The 25,399-nt window shown below is 41.6% G+C and overlaps 1 protein-coding gene across 1 annotated transcript in view; it reads left to right on the forward strand.

The window, feature by feature from the left end:
• The first annotated feature begins 14,379 nt into the window (after positions 1-14,379).
• The window catches only part of sfl (N-deacetylase and N-sulfotransferase sfl), an 814,105-nt gene continuing 803,085 nt past the window's right edge, over positions 14,380-25,399 (forward strand). Inside the window, exon 1 of the mRNA XM_067135314.2 lies at positions 14,380-14,605. The gene's annotated coding sequence lies outside the window, so the exon portion shown is untranslated. The remainder of the gene's footprint in view (positions 14,606-25,399) is intronic.

Here is a 25,399-nt window from a genome sequence, read left to right on the forward strand (position 1 = left end):
GATGAAGAAGAAACACATTATTGGTGGAAAATTAAGTTAAGAAATTCGGGATTGGTTGAATACAAAACAAGGAGAAAGAGAGGGGTATACAGCCAACTTAAACCATAACAGAAGGAAATTTAACAAGAAACAAACTTTTGAAATAAAAATTTCTCCAAAGAACAGTTCTTTTTCTTCGCACTAGGGGCCACTATTGTAGTTCTTCAGTAGTGTCCTCTAGAAGAGAAAGTTCACACTTCTTACTTCAAGCAAAACAAAAACACATAAAAAATGACACAGTTCTAAAACTCCGAAATTTACAGGTAGTGACATCTTCTGAGAAAGTAGAAAATTAATACCGTCAATAAAGTTCAGGTTTCCTCCAGCAGAGGAGTTTCAACTGGCGCACCTTTTGAATTAGCGGCGTGGAGGTGTACCGCCCGGTACAATTATTATTACTTATATTATTATTATTATTATTATTATTATTATTATTATTATTATTATTATTATTATTATTATTATTATTATTATTATTATTATTATTATTATTATTATTTGTCTTCACAGTATTCATGAAATGAGGAACAGCTAGTTTTATAAACTTCCTCTGCTGGGAGAGGGTACAGGATTGACTTACACTCGATAGCCTATACCAGTAGAAGTATAGCCATGGTCAAAGTAATAAATTAATTATTTTGGAATTCGCTACACGTCGCGCCAACACAGATACTTATAATGGTGGTTAGGACTGAAAAAGAAGCGACCGTGGTCTTAATTAAGGTACATTCCCAGCATTTGTCAGATGTGAAAATTGGAAACCTCGGAAAACCACTGTCAACAGTGGAGTTCGAACCCACTAGCTCCCGAATGCAAGTTGATAGCTGTGTGACCCAAGCCACGCGGCTGCTTGCTCGGTAAGAAACGATTACAGCGTTGCGAACGGACGGATGCCTCTGTGCTGTAGTGGTTAGTGTGATTAACTGCCATCCCGGAAGACCGGGTTCGATTCCTGGCTCTGCCACGAAATGAAGTGGTGCAAGGACTGGAACGGGGTACGCTCAGCCTCAGGAGGTCAACTGAGTAGAGGGGAGTTCGATTCCCACCTCAGCCATTCTCGACATGGTTTTCCGCGGTTTCCAACTTCTCTTCCAGGCAAATGCCTGGTTGGTACCTAACTTGAGGCCACGGCTGCTTCCTTCCCTCTTCCTTGCCTGCCCCTTCCAAACTTCCCATCTCCCCCACAGACCTCTGTTCAGCATAGCAGATGATGCCGCCTGGACGAGATACCGGTTCTTCTGTCCAGTTGAATCCCCGACCCTAAGTCTCACGCTACAGGACGCTGCCCTTTAGGCGGTGGAGGTGGGATCCCTCGCTGAGTCCGACCAACCCTACAGTATAAACAGATTAAGAAAGACAGAAAGAAAGAAAGAAAGAAAGAAAGAAAGAGAAAGAAAGTTAATCACTCTGTTGTGTTGAGGCGTGTCTGCTAGGTTGGTCTGTGTCGTCAATTGTTTGCAGTGGGCTTACGTTGCAGTGAACTTGTCTGCTCGTCCCTCGTTTGCTTCGTCCTCTCTCCTCGCCCTATCCTCTCGTTCTCGGTTGTGTACCTTTTCCCTATAGTTAAAGATAGAGAAAGGGCATTGCTGCATAATATGATGGCAACATTGCATATTGTTGTTTTGTTTCTATTTATTAATCTTTGCGTCCGATTCGTTGGCTGAATGATCAGTGTACTGGCCTTCCGTTCAGAGGGTCCCGTGTTCGATTCCCGGCTGTGTCGGGGATTTTAGTCTTAATTGGTTAATTCCAATGGCTCGGGGGCTGGGTGTGTATGGCGTATTCAACATTAGAAATCATCCTAGGTAGAGCCCTCGTCTTCGTCTTCACAGACATGCAGGTCGGCTAATAGGCCGTCTACTAGAAAAAGACCTGCACCAGGCCTCTCCGGAGGCCATACGTCATTATTATTATTAATCTTCGCAATACATCGTTTAGAGTATAAACTTGAACTTACGCTGTTCCGGAATCTTCAGAAAATGTAGCGGAACATCAGTATTATCTAACATGTTGAATATTACCACTTCTCGATATTAAAGAAATTTAAGGCCCAAAATATACGGGAGCCAAATGGAGTAATGTCATATTCTGGACCCAAAAACCTTGGCTTCGGAAACAGCTGCCGGGCTAAGTGGCTCAGATGGTTGAGACACTGGTCTTCTGACCCCAACTTGGCAGGTTCGATCCTGGCTCAGTCCGGTAGTATTTGAAGGTGCTCAAATACGCCAGCCTCGTGTTGGTAGATTTACTGGCACGTAAAAGAAATCCTGCGGGACTAAATTCCGGCACCTCAGCGTCTGTTAAAGCCGTAAAAGAGTAGTTAGTGGGATGTAAAACAAATAACATTATTATTATTATCATCGGAAATAGCTGGAGAACTCTGCAAATAACGACATTTTCAGTTACGGATGCTGTGACAAATTACTTTACTCGCAAATCGAAAGCTTCCAGAAGACCCGACTCTGTACAGTCGACGTTATTTAAGATCCGCCAAAAAATTCCAACAACCTTAAGTGCAATTTATAAACTTTTTTTTTTCAGTTGTATCATGTAAACTCTACACAATGAGCCTTTCATCTTGAAGTAGCATCTACTGAGCAGTGAATTATATGTCCTGTCAGTTTTCGCAGTGTATGGATGTTCATTACGTCAAAGGACTGATAAGATATCTTAGAGTGGCTTTCTGTTTTATTTTCCTCCTCTCCATAAGTTCAGTAAGTACTAGTATATTGCAGTATGACCCTAAGTCAAACAGCACTGCTCACATTATATGCTAATATACAGATATTGTTTATTACAATAATACCACCGAGCGAATTGGGACGTGGTACGGGTCCTATAGGTCCGTGGTATATTTTGCCTGTCGTAAGAGAAGACTAAAAGGAAAAACAGGGGCTCTCAACTTGGGAGCATGGGTTGAGGACCAACGTTACCCCAGCTGAGTCTGGCATTGTTACAACCTACTTGTGTCTTTCCCATCCGATCTCCTTTGGTCAACTTTTGTCCTTCTCCGACCCCGGCGGTATTAGGTTTTCCTAGCCTAGGGAATCCTTCATTTTCATGCTGTTCGTGTCTCCCCACATTATTTTGCCGATAATTTCATTCCTCAAACTACCGGACTTCTTGTCCTTACTGATTAGTGTTAAGAGAGGATGGTTGCCCAGTTGTGCTTTTCCTCAAAATAATAACAACAACCACCCCCACTATTTAACGTCGCACTAACACATCAATGGTTTTCGGCGACATAAGGATTGCTAGGATACGGAACGTAGTGCCCATGGCCTACATTACTCCATCATTTGCCTGGGGTGAAAATGGGAAACCACGGAACATCATCTTCAGGGCTGCCGACGGTGCGATTCGAATCCACCATCTTCCGAATGCAAAATCGCCCAGTAATCCTTCATTCTTTCACTCTTCAACCTTGTTCTCTCTTCCGTCCATGGAGTTTGGGTCCGCAAACTAACTTTTTCTTGAAACTCTTTGTGTTCTTTATTTTCGACTTGTAAGTTTCCCTGTTGCTTATTTCCGATCCTTGTATTCCCATTTCTGCCCTTCTTCACTTCCTGATGCCTGCGTACCACAGTTTCTCTAGTCTAAAAAACTTTACTATTTGGTTGGTCAGTTTTCTCGGCTCCATTCTGTAGATGCGTCCAAAGAACATGGCTCTCCTCTTCCGGATGGTGTCTGAGATATTTTCTATCTTGCAGTACAGTTATTGGTTCGCTTTCTTTCTGTATGATCCATCCTTTTTTCGCTCCTCCAGTTCTAACTTCTTGACCAATCCTAACTTTATCAGGTTCAAACATTCAGCTGCAAATAAGGTTTCTGGACAGACCACTGTCTGGTAATGTCCGAGTTTTGCATTGATTGAGATCTTCTTCTTGTTATAGGTGTTCATACTTAGCTTGTATGCCAAGTTCACTTTGTTGATTCTCGATATCAGTGCCTCTTTCTCTGACTTACCGAATCCTCCCTCCCTCCCTCTCTCCACTGTCATCCCTCTGGGTGCTGTTTCGATCTTGGTCATGTACTGTGTCTTCTCGAAGGAGATCCGTAAGCGATCCTTACTTGCTAGTTCCTGGAGCTGGCAATCTGGTTCCGTGCCTCCTCAATTGACTCTGACAGAATCACAATGTCATCCGCAAAGGCTAGGCAGTCGAATACAGTCCGTCTATTCTTATATCCCATTCGTATACTATTTATTTCTTGCATTTTCTTGCGCCACTCTCTATTAATCTTGTCAAGAACACAGTTGAATAGAAGGGGAGAAAGCCCATCTCACTGTCTGACCCCTGTTTTAATCCTAAAGGATTCTGATAGTATCCTCCTGAACGTGACCTTGGATGTTGTGTCAGTCACAGTCTGTTTAATGAGCTCCCTGGTTTTCCTATCTAGACCAATTTCTTCTAGGATACGGATCAGTTTTTCTTTATCTACCGAATCGTAGGCCTTCTTGAAGTCCATAAATGTGGGCACAAATTTCTTGTTCCTCTGTTTCTGGTATGCTGTGATCAGGTTCAGGAACTGTTCCGCACATGAACTTCTCTTCCTAAAACCTCCTTGATACTCACCAATTTGCGGTTCCAATTGTTTTTCTGCTCTATCTAGCAGTCCTTTTGAAAAGATCTTATATGTCTCTGGTAGTAGCGATATTCCCCTGTAAATGTTGACGTCTGCCTTATCTCCTTTTTTGTGAAGAGGGTGTATTAACGCTGATGTCCATCCACCTGACAGCTACTGAGATATTGTGTAGGATTCTTGTCAGTTCAACGATCGCTCTGTTGTCAGCATATTTCCAAAGTTCTGCAATAATCTCATCTTCTCCAAGTGCTTTGTTGTTCTTTAAGGTCTTGCTGATTCTCGTGCATTCGTCCACAGCCGGAGGGTCCGAGTCTGGGTTTGGTTCCTTGTGACTGTAGTCGAATTTCTGAGACGGTGGCTCACAATTGAGGAGTTTTTCGAAGTAGTCCGCCAGAATCTGGCAATTCTCTACATCACTGTGAGCTACTTTCCGTTCTTAGTTTCTGAAGTTGAGGCTTGGTGGATCATATCTACTCAATTTGTTCCTGAATCTTTTATAAAAGTCCCGAGTGTTACTTTTTTGAAAATCCTCTTCGATATGAATCAAGCGCTCCTTGTCATTCTTTCTCTTCAGATTCCTGTTGGTCTTGGATGTTCCTTTCCTTGTTTCCTGGAACTTCTTCTGGTTGTCTGATTTTTTTTTGAACACCAATTCACCCACGCCTTTCGGCGTTCTTCGATTGCATCATCATATTCAGATGACCACCATGCATGTTTCCTGTTCTTCTCTATAGGAACTGTGACTCTTGCAGAATCAATCAAAGCCACTTTTAACTTTTCCCATCCCTGGTACTGTCTTTTGTTTAATTCTATTGCAAAATCTTTGTGCATTCTGAGATTTTCTCTGTCAAACTTTGTTGTTCAAGTTGTGTTCCTGTTTTAATGGGATCTTGGGGTGATCTTGACTTGATCTTGGAGAGGAAGTGATCTGAATCTAAATTTGCATCCCTCAGGACTTTGACATTTTGGATCTCAATCTGGAACTCTCCTAAGTTGGGGTTGGGAGATATCCATGTTTTCTCTTTCCTTGGGAGGTGTCTGAATGCTGTAGATTTCATGACCAGATTGAAGGTCCTACGTAATTCTGTCAATCGCTCTCCATTTTGATTAGTCCTTTTGTGGGCTGGATAGTCTCCAATGATGGCTCTGAATCTCCTTTCTTTCCCCATTTGTGCGGTAAAATCTCCAAGGAGTATAATCACATTGTTGGTTGGTACCTTGGATATAGTTTCCTCCAGGTCCTCCCAAAATTCCTCTACTTTTTCCGGGTCTTTCTTGTTGCTCTTATTTGTAGGTTCATGTGCGTTGACTACCGTGTAGAGCTTATTTGCTCCTTTGAAGGAAAGGGTGGAAATCCTGCCGTGTCTGTATGTGAAGTCTGTGATTGCTCCTAGAATTCGCTTATTGATTATAAAAAACCCTTCCCAGGTGAAGACATTTTTCATCACTCTCTTGCCTGGTTTTCCTTTCAAAATCCTGTACCCTTGTGATTGAAAAGCTGACACATCTGTGAATCTGGTCTCCTATAATGCTGTCATCACGATGTATTGTTTGGACAGGGTATTGGTCAGATGTTTTGTCCAACTTTAAGGAGTAAATTTACGTTGAAAGTTGCAAAGTGAGTTACTATCTTGGTCTTTAATCTCATGCATGCTGGTGCGAGTTCCTCAGAATCCAAAGGCTCGCTGACGTGTTCTTGACAACGGTGGATTGGTTATCACCTGGGGTAGTGCCTATGCTATATTTTTACATCATGCTGAGTGGAATGATTTTGGCTTGGGGCCAATGCCTAGACATCGAGAAGAAATGCAGCTGAGGTTGTTAGCCTCAGAAGAGTTAGGTTCACAGCCGCTCCTAACATGGAGATCAGACGCTGCCCCTGAGCCGCCCAGAGTAGTTTTCGTAAGTGCACTCTATTAATCCCGAGCACTAGGCTGCCTCCTCCGCAACTTACGCCATACAAAAAGTCCACGTTCTCCGCCGTTGAGGTCTTCGCTCGTCACCCTCAGCTGGGACCCTTACCAGATGTTATACACCGGGTCAGTGTGCTCTGGGACTCACGTGGGCTGGGTCGCCACTCCCTGAAGTAGAGCTGCCTCAAAGAGTGTCTCTACCCGCTACCCTCATTTATTTATTTATTTATTTATTTATTTATTTATTTATTTATTTATTTATTTATTTTACAACTTGCTTTACGTCGCACCAACACAGATAGGTCTTAGGACGGTGATGAGATAGGAAAGGGTTAGGAATGGAAAGGAAGTGACCGTGATCTTAATTAAGGTACCGGGCGAGTTGGCGCGCGGCTGTGTGCTTGCATCCGGGAGATAGTAGGTTCGAATCCCACTATCGGCAGCCCTGAAGATGGTTTTCCTTGGTTTCCCATTTTTACACCAGGCAAATGCTGGGGCTGTACCTTAATTAAGGCCACGGCCGCTTCCTTCCAACTCCTAGGCCTTTCCTATCCCATCGTCGCCATAAGACCTATCTGTGTCGGTGCGACGTAAAGCCCCTAGTAAAAAAAAAGAAAAAAATTAAGGTTTAATTAACATTTGCCTGGTATGAAAATAGGAAACCATGGAAAATCATCTTCACAGCAGCCAACAGTGGAGTTCGAAGCCGTTATCTCTCGGATACAACATTATTTAAATGTTTTATCTGATTTTGGTAAGCTAAATTCAATATCCCCCCCCCCCCTTTCCTTAGCCAATATTTTATATTTCTAGCTATATCTGCATTTATAATTATATCTTAACATATAATTATAACTCCACTATTACATTCTGGTAGAACCATTATTATTTTGCGAATCTTATTACCTATTACATCTAGGTCTTTAGTTCTTTACTGTCGTCTCCAATATCCCATACGATTCTGTAGATTTTATAAGCGTATTTAGAATATTTTTATGCAGCTTTTCAGTTCTTGGTATCTTCCTCTCGTGCTCATGTAAGTTTTTCATTACACTTGCCGTTAGATGCCAGTATAATTCCTAAATATATTATATATTGACTGCTTCTAATTCCAGGTCTTCTAACCACCATCTTTCATTTTTTTTTTTAAATATTTCCCATTTTACATATCATTACTTTTGTTTACGAAATTCCATTTTCTGCAATATTCAGCAGTTTTTGTGATGCTGCTTTGCGTACCAACTGATGTTAGAGAAAGCAGAAGTTTGTCGTCTGCGAAAACCAGCCAGGAATTTCTTTACTGTTAAGACATTGGTTTCTTGTATTCTCCTTCCCTTGACCATCCATAATGTACAACATTGGTGATGGTTTGCACCCCTGCTGTAGTCTAGTGAATCTTTCCTACCATTAAGTCTTTCTTTACTTCAATTGTGCAATTAACCTCCGAATATAATTATTGTATGGTATTATTCATTTTATTTGACACCCCTATTCTGCCCAGCTTCGCAGCTACCGCCCATCTGCTGACAGAATCAAAAGGTTTCTCTACATCTATGGCTGTAACACATCATTTACCACATTTTCTCTTTAAGTACTCATCCATTATTGTTTTAATGACAAATATATTGTTTGAAGTTCGCATTCTCTTCGTGAAACCAGACTGATACTCCCAAAGTATAGAATAATCTTCCATCAATTTTTTTTGAGTCATTTGCTAATATTCCGGTGTAAATCTTAGTAAGTGGGTCCAATGAAGGTCAAGAGATTACCCAACCACCGACTTCATGCTCATTTTCGGTGCCAATGAAATTGTATTGGGTTATGCTTATTACATACATACGGTACATAGATACATATCGGGAGATGGTGGGGTCGAACCCCACTGTCGGCAGCCCTGAAGATGGTTTTCCGTGGTTTCCCATTTTCACACCAGGCAAATGCTCGGGCTGTGCCTTAATTAAGGCCACGGTCAATTTCTTCCCATCCCTACGCCTTTCCTAACCCTTCGTCGCCATAAGACATAGCTGTGTCGGTGCGACGTAAAGCAAATAGCAAAAAGCATAGATACATACATGCATACACCTTCATTATAGACTGCTATTCCTTTCAGCGTTCAGTCTGCAAGCCGCTTTGAATTTACTATACGCCTCCACAATCTTCTATTTATAACTAGCTCTATAGCCTCGTGTAGTTCCTTTAGTATCTTGTCTAACGATCGTCGTCTTGGTCTCTCAATACTTCTCTTACCCTATCCTTCTCCATTCGCCTCACATGGAAACACTGCCTTCTTTCAGGAGAAGAAAACTAAAGGGACTTGGTTCATAGAGGTGGACAGAGACCTTGAAGAAGTGGAATCACACATAATGACATCCAGGAGTGTGTCCCACTTAATTAAGAAGAAACGTCAAGCGTTCCATGGTTTCTGGGATAAGCCAAAATTAAAATCTGAAAAGCCATGGACGCAGGGGAGGAAGGAACGACACCGAGAACGCATGCGGAAGTATTGGGCAGACATTAAAGTCAGAAGTGGCGAGTTGAAATGACGTGGTCCAGAGTTGGCAGATACGACATGAATGAATGCATAAATTTATTATTATTATTATTATTATTATTATTATTATTATTATTATTATTATTATTATTATTCACTTTAAGAATAACTAAGAGAGTAAGTAGAAGAGCAGAGAGAGTTCTAAGCGAATATCAGGCTGGCTTCAAGTCTGGAAGGTCTATTGCTAATCATATCTTCACGGTATGTATGACACAGAAGACCTATGAAAATAACGTATAGCTGGGATACCTCTTCATAGAATTCAAACAGGCCTATGACAGAAGAGAGAATTCAGCACTCAAGAAACCAATGCAAAGTAGTGTGCGTCCCGGCTTCGATTCCCGGCAGGTCAGTGATTTTTACCTGGATCTAAGGGCTGGTTCGAGGTCCACTCAGCCTACGTGATTACAATTGAGGAGTCATCTGATGGTGAGATGGCTCCGGTCTAGGGTGCCAAGAATAACGGCCAAGAGGATTCATCGTGCTGACCACATAACACCTCGTAATGTGCAGGCCTTCGGGCTGAGTAGCGGTCGCCTGGTAGGCCACGGCCCTTCAGGGCTGTTGCACCATGGGGTTTGGTTTGTTTGGAGAGAGCGATGACCACAAACCTCGGGAGGCACAGTAAGCTTGTACAAATCGTAGCCTATGAAGATGATGTTATGATTACTGCCAGAAGTACAGGCGCACTTTTAAATCAGCCTGCAGCTGCCAAAGCTCTTGTCTTAGAGATCAGTGAACCAAAGTCTAAGTATGTACATTATGACCGAAAGAATTACGAGAAACAGAGAGAGTCTCCAAGTTGTAGGGTACACAATTGAAGCAGTAGACTCCTTCATATATCTTGACTCGGCTGTAACATCAGAAAACAATTTGGAGGCAGATATAGCAAATCACATTAAGGCTGCCAATAGAGCATGCAGAACGTTGTACTCTCTACCGAGATGTAAAAATCTAAGCAGGAAATTATAACTGGATCTCTATTTTTTAAAAACAGCCCTAATGTACGGTAGAGAGGCATGGGTACTGTCTGAGGCTATGGAAAAGAAACAAAATGTCTGGGAAAGGAAAATGTTGAGAGAGATATTCGGCCCAGTGAAAGAAGGAGAGACATGGAAGATTAGAATCAATGAAGAAATAAGATCGTGTATAAAGAACCTGGCATGATAGTCTCGGCCAAAATAGGAATATAGATCATATTGTGCAACAGATGGAATAAGAAATGTACCCAAGCAAGGCTCGAATGGAATGTCCTTGTGGTAGAAGAATGGGCCGGCCGCTTCGTGTGAGATGGCTGGATAATGGGGAAATGTAGACGTGCAAAAGACGAAGTCAACAGAACATCTGTGATAAAGGAGGCCAAGGTCCACAGAGGACCGTATCACCATGAAGTGTAGGGCCTACAAACCAAACCAAACCCCGAAGGCCTGCAGATTACGAGGTGTTGTGTGGTCAGCACGACAAATCCCCTCGGCCGTTATACTTGGCTTTCTAGACCGGGGCCGCTATCTCACCGTCAGATAGCTCCTCAGTTCCAATCACGTAGGCTGAGTGGACCTCGTACCAGCCCTCAGGTCCAGGTAAAAATCCCTGACCTGGCCGGGAATCGAACCCGGGGCCTCCGGGTAAGAGGCAGGCACGCTACGCCTACACCACGGGGCCGGCGTAGGGCCTACTGTATTATTATTATTATTATTATTATTATTATTATTATTATTATTATTATTATTATGTCCGTCTCCGTAGCGTAACAGTTAGTGTTATTAGCTGCCGTCATCGGGGACCCGGGTTCGATTCCCGGTACTGCCAGAAATTTAAGTATGGCAGGAGGTCTGGTATAATGTTGAAATGGTACATGCAGCCCAGCTCCATTGGGGGTGTACCTGAAAAGGGCTGCACCACCTCGGGGTGAGGACACGAGTTTATTATTATTATTATTATTATTATTATTATTATTATTATTATTATTATTATTATTATTATTATTATTATTATTATTATTATTTATAACTTGCTTTATCGATGGCGACGATAGAAAGGAAAGGGCTAGGAGTGGGAAGGAAGTGACCGTGACCTTAAATAAGATACAGCTGACCGAAGCGGTAAAGGCGCGTTCCATCCACCCGGAAGGACGTGGGTTCTATTCCCCGTCAGGAGGTCAACAATTTGAGAAATTTTCCACTTCCGGAGGTGCACATGGTACTGAGGTTCACTCAGTCTATACCAAAACTGAGTACCAGGTTAACTCCTGGAGGCAAAGGCGTCCGGGCGTAGAGCTGACCACTCTACACAACCAAGTACCGAGGTTACGGTTAGTGGAAGCCTTTAACTTCCACTCCTCCAAGGGCCTTCATAGCCTGTACGGAGATGACCGACTAATTGACCTAACATTTGCCTGGTGTGAAAATGGGAAACCACGGAAAACCATCTTCAGGGCTGCTGACAGTGGGGTTTGAAACCAATATCTCTCGAATACAAACTCACAGTTGCGCCACCCTAACCGCACGACAACTCGCTCGGTATTATTATTATTATTGTTATTATATTGGAAGATATTTATTTTTATGTTTCTCTGTTGTAGATCTCGGACATAATGTTGTGTGATCCATTAGCGACATTTTCTCAAAGTGCTTTTCACTGCCGTAGTTCTTAACCGGCTGCACTGTCTATGAGTAGGGAGCCTGTTCCTTATGCGGAGGCCCTGAGCTCGACTCTCGGTCAGGTCAGGTTTATTGAATTTGTCTAGTTCCGAGGGGTGGTTCGAAGTCCAAACATCCTACGTTAGAATAATTGAGGAGTTTTCTCACGATGAGATAGCGGGTCCAATCTAGAAAGTCAACAACAACGGCCGAGAAGATAAGTTGTGCTGACCACGCTTCACCTCATAATCTGCAGGTCTTCGGGCAGTGGTCGCTTCTTACACCAAGACCCTTCAGAGTTGTAGCGCCATGGTGTATTTGTTTATTTTCGGAAGTTTGTAGTTTCATACTGCAATTACCGGTATTTAATTTGTGAATAGATACATTCATGGTTTCAGCTTTTTCCGAACACTGTCCTTAAAATTAGGCCATTACCTATCGTAATATAACCAAAAAATAAGCGGTTTTTACTCGGCAAACTTAATTAAAACTCATTTATAGACTGCCCGGTAGGCTTATATTTTCTATTGCGATCTGTTATAACAAAGCAGAACGTCGAAATAAACACACAGACAACCTATATCGCGTCAGCTGAGGCCATATTATTATTATTGGGAAACGTGATTAGTTCAGTGGCTTCGATGTTGCCTTTACACCTAAAAGTCCGAGGTTTGAATCCTGGTCGATGTTGGGTTGAGATTTTCTTGTGAAAACTCACGTGGTGTCAGGAAAGGCATCCAGCCTTGAACGTCGGCTGCAACGTCCCCAGAAATTGCTGGAATAAGCTGAGGGTTATTAATAATAATAATAATAATAATAATAATAATAATAATAATAATAATAATAATAATATCAAGTTCCATTTAATTGCCCTCTTTGCACGTCCAGGTGTTGTCATTAATTGCTTTTCGCTCTGGCTTTGCATCTCTTGTACGGCCTGTAAGTTACTGTTTCTCTTCAAGCCCTAGCGAATACGCTTGTTTGAATTCTCTCACTATATTAATTCATGGCGTTCACAGTTATGCGGAGCACTAACAGTTGAATATAGTGAGAAACATCATTTTCTACAGTGCTCATGATCTGTGCAGACATAACGCCCTTATCAATGAATAAATACGCAATCCCAAGCGTTCTTGTCCACTCCGATGTAGGCCTACCTGTACCACCACAGAAGAAACGCTGAAAATTCGAAAACAATCTGACAGCAGAATCACCTCAATTAAGTTACTTAACAACAACAGCAACAGGTCAGAGATGTGGAATAAAACTGTCCCCGAGGAACATCGAAACTTTATCGATCCTGTCAAGAAACCAGTCGGTATGGAATTGCCACGTAGTGTGTGGGGGGAAACTCAACAGAATATAATAGGCTACAAACAGACATGGGATCTGCGATGGGGCAAAATGTCTCTCCTCCCAATGTGATTGTAAGTCTAAAAGGCAAACCATTCTACACATAGTGAAGGACTGCACCGTACGAGCCTATCTCAGGAACCTCAGAGATTTCCTGATGTGACACTGGCTCCTCCTAAGAACTTATGGGTATGACATAGTTTTTCTCTCTCTCTTTTGTTTACAAGTTGCTTCACGGCGCACCGATACAGATAGGTCTTATGGCGACGATGGGATAGGAAAGGGCTAGGAGTGGGAAGGAAGCAGCCCCAGCATTTGCCTGGTATGAAAAAAATGAAATGGCGTGTGGCTTTTAGTGCCGGGAGTATCCGAGGACAAGTTCGGCTCGCCAGATGCAGATCTTTTTTAATTTGACGTCCGTAGGCGACCTGCGCGTCGTGATGAGGATGAAATGATGATGAGGACGACACATACACCCATACCCCGTTAACCAATTATGGTTAAAATTCCTGACCCTGCCGGGAATCGAACGCGGGATCCCCGTGACCAAAGGCCAGCACGCTAAACGTTTAGCTACGGAGCCGGACGCCTGGTATGAAAATGGGAAACCACGGAAAACCATTTCAGCGATGCCGATAGTGGGGTTCGAATCACTATCTCACGATTGCAAGCTCACAGCAGCGCGTCCCTAACCGCACGGCCAACTCGCTGGGTACGACAGTTTTGTTGAACGAGCAACTTTGAAATACTAATTATTCCAAATTACTTTAATGTTCTTGTATCATTTTTCTGTAATTGTGATTCTTTACCTATATTTACATTTCTAGGCCTACGTAAGTGTATGTCTATTACAGAACGTTTCCCGTTATTGATACCATACGATAAATAAATAAATAAATAAATAAATAAATAAATAAATAAATAAATAAATAAATAAATAAATAAATGCCATCATGCTTATAATAAATATTCAAAATCTGTCTATTATGTTCCTTAGTTTCAATGCCAGTCTTTAATTTATTGGAATGCCACTGCATATCGATCACTTCCATGTCTTTGGGTGATGGCTGTTGTTATCGATACGAGGTACTTGAACGTTCTCTATTGAATAATCTCCTTTACGGTCATTTCTTCGATTTTATATCGCGGATTGCGCGTATCATTCAGCTCGCTGCTTGCGGCGGAAGTTGCTCTGATGGCGCTGAGAATTGTGTGCCTTCCCAAGGTTGGCAGTACTGCGCGCGCTCGAGTCGTGTGGTACCTACGCCTGCTGCTCGTCAGTTGTTCGCGAGGCCGGGTGAGTGAGCGTGGAATGTTAGTTGTGGCTGAGTTCTCGCTTGGCAGTGCCTGGTTTGTGTAGAGAGTTGCTTGTTTACTGATTACTACGATTAGTGTGTAGATTATTTAATCGAAGTGCGTTAACTCTACATGTTTGTAATCATCGTTTAATATCTCCAGTGGGCAGAGAAGTTGTGAAGAACGATATCTGAGCAATTCGCCCGTGACAAGGATAAACAACAAGCAAGGTAATGCAAACCTTCAAAAGACAGCGTGCTGTATATATAACCCGCTTGTTCACAGGCAGACAGATGTTTGAACTGTAACACATGTAAATTCATTGTCATTTTTTGCTGATGTATGGCATAATTTACTTTTATGAAGTTGTTTGAATTTAAGCCAGTTGACTGGTTTTAACGTCATGATGACATTTATTTGTTGAGAACGGGTGTAGAGCTTCATAGATCTGAAATGGTATGTTGATGGCATGCGAATGGAATGTATTTTAGATTGAGGCCGGAAGTGACTGCAGCATGACACTTTATTTTGCTTGTTGGTTTTCGCTAGTTGTGGCTATTATGTAATCCCGCAACTTGTTTTAATAAAAGTCGGTTTATTTAGAAACACGCTAGTCATTCGGTTATCTTGACACTGCTGTACACTGCGGTAATGTTGCGTGCGAAAGGAACGAAGACGATAACCTGTACCTGCGCTAGAATGCGTAAGTGAACGATTATCTGTCAATTAAAACGTGATTCATAGCGTTGTTATCGGTTGAGATGTCTGCGAGTCCTGGAGTGCAATGCAACTTCGCTTACATCGGAGACTGATCAGTCTAGTTACTTCGCTGGTAGAAAGACTCACATTAAGTGGGAATGTGGTCCATGAATATTAATGATTAAAACAATTGCAATCCTTTCTGTGGCCGGCTGTGCATTGTCTCGCTTTGTATGGTCATTGCCATGTCCTACCGTACGCGTATGTTTACTTCTCTCATCATTCCATGTTTTAAAGTAGTGTATTACGTAAGAAAATTATCTCTGGCTATGGGGTTTGTTGAATGTTGGTCATTGAGAGTTCTTCTGGGAGAATGAAGCTTGTTATATCTTACCGGCCGGATGGTTTCATTCGTAATCTTTTAAAAAAAATATTTTGGGTAGGTTTGCTTTACGTTCAAGGGAAACAATACAGCGTATTTATTGATTTTTGTGTTTTCCTTGCATTTTTCGTCTGCAGTTAATAAAATATATTTTCTCATCTAGATATTTGTATGTGTGCAATTTTCACATAGTGTCTTCATCCCTCGTATTCTGTCTGTCAAAAGCAATTTAGAGGGGAGTCCAAAAGTCCCTGGAATTTCCTCTCCCTACTTAAATGTTAATTGTATTTACTTCGGGTTGCAAGTCGTTACGGACCGGCATCAACTAGTATATTATAATCGCATGACGACATGTAATAAACATTTCTATTATAGTGCAGTTGAGAAACTTCCAGTGGAAGCTTACAGTAAATTTGTTTCGAGGAAGATTATTGAGATTGTTAGGTGTACATGTCACTTGGTTGGAGAGTATACGGTTCTGATAAATTTAGTGGTAATATTTTAATGCAGTTAAGGAATAGATGAACAATTCAGTTTTTAATATGCTTTACTGCAGCTGCAGCATCATACTAGTTCTTTAAAGGTATCCATTCCGAGTCATCTTAAGGCAAAATATCAACTCACCTACAAGTCATCCTGATTTCTCGTCCCTGCTTCCTTTTATTTCTCGGTGTTCGTGGTTTAGACTAAATAATGAGTTGCGCCGAGTAATTTCTCCCTTCGGAGGTTTCGTAGCTGATTCCATTCCTTCCTTTAGTGTATTTCTTGGTAAATCAATTTTGTACGCGTACGTCGTGTTTCGTAGAATCTCCAAAAAAATACTTCCGCTCTGACCGTTGCTCTGGCAACGGAGGCTGATCGCTCCGAACTGCGAGAGGCCCTGTTTTTTTTTTTTTTTTTTTCAGCGTCTGAATACCCCGCCATGTTCCCTTCCTCGACCCTTATCAACAGGTTGAAAATGAATAGCTATAATACCAGAAAACGATATTCTCCATCGTGTCAGAGATTTATACCATCTGATAGCCTACTAATCTCAATCCATGGATTGATAATTTGTGACCTTATCACCTGTGTAGCTGTTATAGCGGAACGATTCATTATTTATCTGAACGAAACGACTGATACGGTGTCATTGGGTTAGGACAAGTGTGGTTGTAAGTTCCCCAGTACATTCATTAAAAAGGTTTATGTATGTAGGTATATTAATCAAACTACTGTCTGTCAACAGAAGTAGCCCTAAGGTATATCCCCTAATTATTATTATTATTATTATTATTATTATTATTATTTTAGTACCTTATATGCGAGAGATTGAATGTGCCGTCGCTCAAAAAGAAAAACAAAAGCATTACTGCGCCGCGCTGAGTGGCTCAGACGGTTGAGGCGCTGGCCTTCTAACTAGGCAGGTTTGATCCTGGCTCGGTCCGGTTGTATTTGAAGATGCTCAAATACGTCAGCCTCCTGTCAGTAGATTTACTGGCACGCAGAACTCCTGCAGGACTAAATTCCGGCACGTCGGCGTCTCCGAAAACCGTAAAAGTAGTTACTGGGACGTAAAACAGATAACATTAATTAAGGATGAGTGCATGGTATTACATAGGTTCCTCACAGATAAACTTTTCTAAGAAACAGTTGAACCCATATATATATGTATATGTATGTTTGTTTTGTGTATGCACAGGATTTGCATCTACATAAGAAGTGAATTGTATTGTTATAGTAAAAGTACAATTTTGAAGACAAGATGACTTGTTTCTAAGGAATTTTATCGCCCCTATTTTTATTTTTAGCCACTGCACATACAGTAGGTCGGAATACCGACCGCACTACCTTCCTTTTTGCTAGTGGTTTAACGTCCCGCAAACACATCGAAGGTTTCGGCGACGCAAGGATCACAAAGGAATAGGAATGGTAAGGTAGCGGCCGTGATTTTAAATAAGATACAGCCCCAGCATTTGCCTGGTGTAAAAAAAGTACACCTGTAGAACAAGACATCGCCTGTTGTTAGGATTTTAATGTTGCTGCTGGGAAGTGAATTACTCGTGTTTCCCGGAATATCACAATGAAAACCATGGTCGCCGGTAGAATTACTTGCAGGGGGTTGCAGTTCCGAGCGATCTCTCTGTGTGTGCGGGGAGCGGGGCAGGAATTCGGGGACCTTTTTTACAAATTTGAAGATAAGATGACTTGTTTGTAAGGAATTTCATCACGTAAAATTTGTCCTTTTTACGTCAATTAATTGCAGATAATGTCTGCAGTTTTTACTTATGTATTTACCTTTCTGCCAACGGTCGTAGCCGTGTTGAAACACCGGATTCCGTGATATCTCCGAAGTTAACCAACACTGGGCGTGGTGAAGATTTGGATGGGTTGGCACGCGCTGTTGGTGGGGGGTAAGGGAATGGAGGAGCGGAAAGGAACTGGCCATCCTTCCGTATGTAAACTCCTGCTCAGGCACATCTCTGCGGAGGTTCGGATTTGCCTTCGGGCAGAATACACCCTCCCCCCCACTTTTTTACTTTTATATTAATCTTAAAAAAAAACTCACGTATAGAACAGTTTTACGAAGAAACAAGGCCTATTTTTCTCGGTCTATGGTTAAAAATACCAAATATTATGGTTGAGGCTGCCACATTGTGTGGCCCCCAAATGAATCCCTTAACTATGTCGATTTAATTTGTCATGTGACCTCGTTTTTTCCAGCTGTGTCTGAGGCCATCAAGATCGGCCTCACTTGCCCAGTAGCGATGTGTAGTCTACTATCGGACGCATATGCAGTGCATTACGTCTTGGAGTCGGTATACGACGGGAGGCGAAGTAGACTACGCATGCTTGCTGTTCACAAGAGAAAGAGTGCAGATCACTAAAATTATTGACATTGTGACAAACAAATTAGCACGGTAAACACGAAGCCCACGTTTTTGTTTAATTTGTTTTTAAATGGACTAGATTTTCCAAAGTGTTATTACATGTTCCTAAGGTTTTATGCATTAAATGTCTCTTCGTATGAATGAAAATGGACACTAAATTCTACTGTAAACTCATTATTACAATTTGCTTTACCTCGCACCGACACAAATAGGTCTTACGGCGACGATGGGACAGGAAAGTGCTAGGAGTAGGAAGAAAGTAGCCGTGGCCTTAATTAAGGTACAGCCTCAGCATTTTCCTGGTGTGAAAATGGTAAACCACGCAAAACTATCTTCAGGGCTGCCGACAGTGGGGTTCGAACCCGGTATCCCCGAATGCAAGCTCACAACTGCGCGATCTTAACTGCACGGGTAACTTGCTCGGTCATTACTATTAAATATATGCATTGATTTCCTTTACACAGCTTATTCTTGAGGGTTTTCCCAACTTCAGCCCACTTTTTCGTGAACCAAGGGGATGAAACAGTACCCCTTCGGGGTGCACTGGATATCGTAAAATTCGCGTGTGGCCTACTTAACTGAACCAACTGTAGGAATGTCGATTTACGTGACTGTTGATATCATGTACAAAGTTTCAAACGTCCAGTTTTACGCAGATTCCGAACTCTAGGAACGTGAATTTTCATTACAAAACCCCAACGTACACTAGTGAGGGTTCTGTTTTGGTGAGATACCAGTGACGATGTTACTTGGCTTCCACGCTCCGCCCAGTTGTACAGATGGACTTCTTACTGCCCAAAGTTAGTAAAATTATGTCGAAATTATCAGTTCATTTTACATTTTGCTCTAGATTTTCACTGTTCCTGACCTCGGCTACGGTATTTAAATGACAAGTTCAGTTTACTGTCAGTAATTTACTTTTCTTATCAGGTTAGAAATATTCTAAGATTGTGATAACTATTATTTTGCAGACGACTCTCCGTAAATTGTATAGATATAACAAAATGGGCCCTGTTTAAAACAGAATCACACGGCCCGTTTGTGTTTTCGCCGTCAGACTGAATAGCTCATACGGTAGAGCGTTGGTCATGTGAGCTGGAGTTGACGGGTTCGATCCTGACTCATTACGGTACTATTTGAAATTGCTCAAATGCATCAGCCTCTTGTCGGTAGGGTTACCAGCACGTAAAAGAACTACGGTACTGAATTCTGACAACTCGGTGTCTGAAAACTATACTGTTTATTAGTGGAACGTAAAACCAGTCTACTTCTTCCTCTTCTCCTTCTACCGCTTTTTCCAGACCTGTGGGGTTGCGGGTGCGAACTGCATCGCACGTGTGGATTTGGCCCTGTTTTACGGTCTTTCCTGATGCCAACCCTATGTGGAGAGATGTAATCACTATTAACGTATTTCTGTGGTGGTTGGTAGTGTGGTGTGTTGTCTGAATATAAAGAGGAGGGTATTGAGACAAATACCCAGTCCTCGAGCCAGAAGAAGTAGTCGAACCCGGGACCCTCTGAGTATTGTGTGTTGGTTACTTCGTAGTTTTCTTCTTATACACATATTTCTCTCTCTAAATGCTTATGTTTTTATTTATTTCCCGTTTTGATTCGTTTCGTTCTTGTTATCTTTGCTATGGTTATTTTAGTGGAGAACCTGCAGCCGCCGCCTAGGGGTCGACGTTGTAGTCAATCGCCCAATTCGATAGCCGGCTGTGTCTTTAAGTTTGACATGTTAATAATAATAATGCTGTTTGCTTTACGTCCCGCTAACTACTTTTACGGTCTTCGGAGACGCCGAGGTGCCGGAATTTAGTCTCGCAGGAGTTCTTTTACGTGCCAGTAAATCTACCGACACGAGGCTGTCGTATTTGAGCACCTTCAAATACCACCGGACTGAGCTACGATCGAACCTGCCAAGTTGGGGTTCGAAAGCCAGCGCCTTAACCGTCTGAGCCACTCAGCCCGGCAGTTTGACATGTTTGTGGGTGGGTATGGAACGAAGGATTTTATCCTGACTTCCACACATTTCGGTTTTGGTAGCCTATAATGCCTAACAAATAAACCATTTCCGTCTTGATCTTACTTTCATTAACTACGGCGACGTCATTATGCGAAGCCCCTAGCAACAAAAAAAAAAAGCATGGTGGTAATAAACGTTCGTATATAGGGGTTCTGTCGATTCCTCCGTGGCTCAGACGGCAGTGCGTCGGCCTCTCATCTCTGGATTCCGTGGTTCAAATCCCGGTCACTCCAGGTGAGATTTGTGCTGCACAAAGCGGAGGCGGGGCAGGTTTTTCTCCGGGTGCTCCGGTTTTCCCTCTCGTCTTTCATTCCAGCAACACTCGGCAATATAATTTCATTTCATTTGTCAGTCATTAATCATTGCCCCAGAGGAGTGCGACAGGCTTCGGCAGCCCGCACAGTTCCTATCCTCGCCGCTAGATGGGGGCTTCATTCATTCCATTCCTGACCCGGTCAAATTACTGGAAACAGAGTGTGGATTTTCATTTTCATATAGGGGTTCTGTCACATCTTTTTTAAATATTTGAAGGGTGTTGAACATGTGCACGAATTGTTGGCCTCTTATATCATTTGAGAACAACTCGGTGGGGTATTTACTCAAGATCTTCCGTAGAATATTTTTGGGGGGTTTTCTGCATATTACTCTCGTCTTGGCTATTGTATATTATTGTCGTGTAACAGTTATACAGATTTGCAATATTTACTCCAGACGGGCGTTGTAAAAGTGTCCTTCAAGACCAGTAACTCGGATACGAGCCATTCTAGACGTGTTCAGATCACCTGGAATGAAATGGATTCGTTAAAGTATGAAGGCTTTCACGGCCGGTGTCAATATAATAAAAATCTTCCGGGGTTATTATGCCGTGGTCCACTCCTCTCGCTTCTTACAGACGTTTTGACTACTGCTGCGGTAGTCATCTTCTGTGACGTCGTGTAGATACGCTCTCCTGTATCCCGCTGGCGACTATGGATGGATTCGATTCGCAGCCAAGATGTTTGAGTATTTGAAACGAAACTTCCATATCTGAAGATGTCTGTCGTCGTCATAGGCTTCACTCAGTCTGCCACAGGAATGAGCATATAGAGCGACAGGTTGCCTGAGAGTATTTTAAATATTTGGATATTTTAGTCGCTATCATCATTCTTCTCGCACTTGTGTACTCATTCGTCGAAAAATGGACTTGTGAAACAAATGAACAATTAATTTTTTACAGATATCTTACAGTGTTACATTTCATATTTCGATAGACTAACGTTATATTAACCTAGTTGACAGTGAAAAAGAAGGGGTTCCTTTTTAACAAAAGAAGAAAAGCTGGGCTGAGTGGCTCAGACGGTTGAGGCCCTGGCCTTCTGACCCCGACATGGCAAGTTCGATCCTGGCTGAGTCCGGTGGTATTTGAAGGTGCTCAAATAAATCAGTCTCGTGTCGGCAAATTTACTGACACGTGAAACAACTCCTGCGGGACTAAATTCCGGCATTTCGGCGTCTCCGAAAACTATAAAAGTAGTTCAATCAGTACTGATCTGCATTTAGGGCAGTCGCACAGGTGTTGTTTTCCTAGCCTTTTCTTAAATGATTTCAAAGAAATTGGAAATTTTTTGAACAACTCCCTTGGTAAGTTATTCCAATCCCTAACTCACCTTCCTATAAATAAATATTTGCCTCAATTTGTCCTCTTGAATTCCAACTTCATCTTCATATTCTGATCTTTCCTACTTTTAAAGACGGTACTCAAACTTATTCGTCTACTAATGTCATTCCACGCCATCTCTCCGCTGACAGCTCGGAACATATCACTTAGTCGAGCAGCTCGTCTTCATTCTCCCAATTCTTCCCAGCCCAAACTTTGCAACATTTCTGTAACGCTACTCTTTTGTCGGAAATCACCCAGAACAAATCGAGGTGCTTTCCTTTGGATTGTTTCCAGTTCTTGAATCAGGTAACCCTGGTGAGGGTCCCATACACTGGAACCATACTCTACTTGGGGTCTTACCAGAGACTTATATGCCCTCTCCTTTACATCCTTACTACAACCCCTAAACACCCTCATAACCACATGCAGAGATCTGTACCCTTTATTTATAATCCAATTTATGTGATTACCCCAATAAAGATCTTTCCTTATATTAACACCTAGATACGTATATTACAATGATCCCCAAAAGGAACTTTCACCCCATTAACGTAGTAATTATAACAGAGGACTTTTCCTATTTGTGAAACTCACAATCTGGCTTTTTAACCCCGTTTATCAACATACCATTGCCTGCTGTCCATCTCACAACATTATCCAGATCACGTTGCAGTTGCTCACAATCGTGTAACTTATTTATTACTCTATACAGAATAACACTATTCGCAAAAAGCCTTATATATATAAGAAAACATAAAGGTCCAATAATACTGGCTTGACGAATTCCCCTCTTAATTATTACAGGGTCAGATAAAGTTTTGCCTACTCTAATTCTCTGAGATCTATTTTCTGGAAATATAGCAACCTATTCATTCACTCTTTTGTCCAGTTCGATTGCACACATTTTTTCCAGTAGTCTCCCATGATCTACCTTACCAAATGCTTTAGACAGGTCACTCGCGATACAGTCCATTTGACCTCCTGAATCCAAGATATCTGCTATATCTTGCTGGAATCCTACAAGTTGAGCTTCAGTGGAATAACCTTTCCTAAAACCGAACTGCCTTCTATCGAACCAGTTATTCATTTCGCAAACATGTCTGATATAATCAGAAAGAATGTCTTCCCAAAGCTTACATGCAACGCATGTCAAACTTTCTGGCCTGTAATTTTTTTTCTAGTTGCTTTACGCCTGTAATTTTCAGCTTTATGTCTATCACCCTTTCTTTTATACATATGGGCTACTATAGCAACTCTCCATTCATTTGGTATATCTCCTTCAACCAAACAATAATCAAATAAGTACTTCAGATACGGTACTATATCTCAGCACATTGTATTTAGTATATCCCCAGAAATCTTATCAATTCCAGCTGATTTCCTAGTTTTCAACTTTTGTATCTTATTGTAAATGTCATTGTTATCATATTAAATGTTAATACTTTTTTTTTACCATTAGTCACCTCCTCTATCTGGACATTTTCCTTGTAACTGACAATCTTTACATACTGCTGATTGAATTCTGCCTTTTGAAGATTCTTACATACACACTCTCCTTGTTCATTAATTATTCCTGAAATGTCCTTCTTGGAACCGGTTTCTGCCTTAAAATACCTATACATAACCTTTTATTTTTCACTAAAATTTGTATGACTGCCAATTATGCTTGCCATCATGTTATCTTTAGCTGACTTCTTTGCTAGATTCGATTTCCTAGTAAGTTCCTTCAATTTTTCGTTACTTCCACAGCCAACTCTATTTCTTTCCAATCTGCACCTCCTTCTTAGTCTCTTTATTTCTCTCTTTATAATAAGGTGGGTATTTACCATTCCTTACCGCCTTTAAAGGTACAAACCTATTTTCACATTCCTCAACAATTGCTTTAAACCCATCCCAGAGTCTAGTTACCTTTTTCCACCGATCATAGTTACTTTTAAAAAACTGCCTCCTGCCTGCTTTATCAGCCATATGGTACTGCCTAATAGTCCTATTTGTAAGACCTTCCTTTCTTTTTAACTACGACGGAAACGGCTTCATTATCACTAATACCATCTATTACTTCAGATCTCCTGCTACAATCACATTTCTTTCCATGTTGCTTCCCACATAGCTGATTATCTTATCAAATAATTCTGAATTCGTGTCAGCGCTACCCTTTCCCGGTTTGTACACTACAAAGATATCAAGTTGCCTATTATCTTTAGAAACGAACCTTACACCCAGAATTTCATGTTTGTCATCTTTAACTTTTTCGTAACTTACAAGTTCTTCAAGATTTTCAATAGCCTGTCTGACGATAATACACGGAATGGTTGTTCTAGAAGGACTGTAAAAGATCTTTAAAATTTTTTGATATGTGTGTTCCTTAAAAAGAACTGCAGCAGAAAAAATTCAAAAGTGAAATGAAGTGACGTATATTTTTTAGTGCCGGAAGTGTCCGAGGACACGTTCGGCTCGCCAGGTACAGGTCTTTTGATTTGACTCCCGTAGGCGAGCTGCGCGTCGTGATTAGGATGAAATGATGATGAAGACGACATATACACCCAGCCCCTGTGCCAGCGAAATTAACCAAATTCCCCACCCTGCCGGGAATCGAACCCGCGACCCCTGTGACCAAAGGCCAGCACGCTAACCATTTAGCCATGGAGCCGGACTATTTAAACGTATTTATAAATTTGTAACGAATTCCTTTGACTTCGTAATTTAAAAACCCAGGTAGTTATATCAAACATTGTTCTAAAATCTACAGATCGAGATGGAAGAAATCAATGCATACGTTCAGCGTTTGGGTGTTAATGTAAAATAGGTTGCGGAATCTGCAAGATCAGCTGGCACTCTGAGGGTTACATCCAGTAGCGTAGCCAGGATCGACCGATGGGGGCGGGTTATAGTTACAAAATGATGATAGAACATAATTGAAGGTGCTTGTGGGTGTGTGGTGGGTGCATACAGGAATGTATTATAAGGACACTGAGACAAGTGAATTATGTTGATATTCAGATTGCAGTACCAGTGCATTACAAATGTTTACATTAAAATTGTCCCGGGAATTCTGTGGAACGTAGAGTTGGTGGTTGTAGAAAAGATGGAAGATTAATTTAAAATTCAAAATTTACCATTATATTTCTTCCTGTGATCTTTTGTTACTTTTCAAATTTTAAACATTATACATTGCTAAGCAAATAACAATTAATCAGGTACAAGGTCTAGCTCATGACCTTGAGTAACAATATTAGAAAAACCAACAGCAATTTAACAACATGAGCTTGAAGTTTAACAAGAGCACCATTGCTCGCTTCAATACATACTCAAGGAGACTGAGCTCCAAATTTTACACCAATAGCGCGAGCGTCTTTGCTGTACACAATTACTTCCTAGGAGGCTATCTTCCAAAATTACAAGTTCCAGGCC

This window comes from Anabrus simplex, chromosome 1, assembly GCF_040414725.1.
Source record: "Anabrus simplex isolate iqAnaSimp1 chromosome 1, ASM4041472v1, whole genome shotgun sequence".
Lineage (NCBI taxonomy): Eukaryota > Metazoa > Arthropoda > Insecta > Orthoptera > Tettigoniidae > Anabrus > Anabrus simplex.